At 35.0% G+C, this 1,208-nt stretch overlaps 1 non-coding gene across 1 annotated transcript; it reads left to right on the top strand.

The window, feature by feature from the left end:
* Positions 1-383: 383 nt before the first annotated feature.
* Positions 384-490, top strand: LOC125614688. The gene has a single exon (XR_007345257.1). It is a non-coding gene; the product is annotated as a U6 spliceosomal RNA (small nuclear RNA).
* Positions 491-1,208: the final 718 nt, after the last annotated feature.

Raw genomic sequence — 1,208 nt, 5'->3', positions numbered from 1 at the left:
GATTAGGGATAGGTTTAGAGTTTTTTTAGGGTTAGGGTTAGGGTGAGTGTTATGATTAGTGTTAGTATAATGATTAGTGTTAGGGTTTGGGTTAAGATTAGTGACAGGGTTAGGGTTAGGGCTAAGTTTAGTGTTAGGTTTAGGTTTAGGGTTAGTGTTACTGTTAGGGTTAGGGTTAGGATTAGTGTTATTGTTAGGGTTAGGGTTATGGTTAGTGATAGGGTTAGGGATAGTTTTAGGGTTAGTATTAAGGTGAGGGTTAAATGTAGAGTTAGTGTTACAATAAGTGTTAGGATAAGGATTAAACTTAGGGTTAGGGTAAATGTTAGGGTTCAGTTTAGATTTAGGTTTAGGGTGAGTTTTAGAGTTAAGTATAGGGTTAGGTGCTCACTTCGGCAGCACATATACTAAAATTGGAACAATACAGAGAAGATTAGCATGGCTCCTGCGCAAGGATGACACGCAATTTTGTGAAGCATTCAATATTTTTATAAAAAAAATCAAACAATAATTTTAGAAATGAAGGAAACTATAACCCAAATTAAAAACTCAATTGAGAGTGTCACCAACAGAGTGGAGCAAGTAGAAGCCAGAACGTCAGATAATGAAGACAAAATATATGATCTTGAAAAGAGTCTAGCCAACTCAGGAAGGCTGGTAAAAAATCACGAGAAAAACATCCAAGAGATAGGAGATAACTTGAAAAAAAACAAACTTAAGAGTCATCGGGATAGAGGAAGGCATAGAAGTTCAAATCAAGGAAATGGACAACCTGTTAAATGAAATAATTATAGAAAATTTTCCAGACATAAAAAAGGAAATGGATGTACAAATTGTAGATGCATACAGGACACCGAGCATACAAAATCACAGTAGACCAATGCCAAGACACATTGTTATGAAGATATCCAATATACAGAACAAAGAGAAAATATTAAAACTTCAAGAGAAAAGAGGCAGATTACATTCAGGGGTAAACCAATAAGGTTAACAACGGATTATTCATCACAGACGCTGAAAGCGAGAAGATCCTGGAACAACATATTTCAAACTCTGAAAGACAATGGATGCCAACCAAGAATTTTGTACCCAGCAAAATTAAGCTTCAGGTATGAAAACGAAATAAAAATCTTTCATGATAAACAAAAGTTAAAATAATTTGCAGCCAGAAAACCAACATTGCAAAGCATCTTGAGCAAAACACTACA

The sequence above is a fragment of the Marmota marmota genome, unplaced genomic scaffold, assembly GCF_001458135.2.
Source record: "Marmota marmota marmota unplaced genomic scaffold, marMar, whole genome shotgun sequence".
Taxonomy (NCBI): domain Eukaryota; kingdom Metazoa; phylum Chordata; class Mammalia; order Rodentia; family Sciuridae; genus Marmota; species Marmota marmota.
Note: the sequence above shows the minus strand (reverse complement) of the source record. Positions and strands in the feature narration are given on the sequence as shown.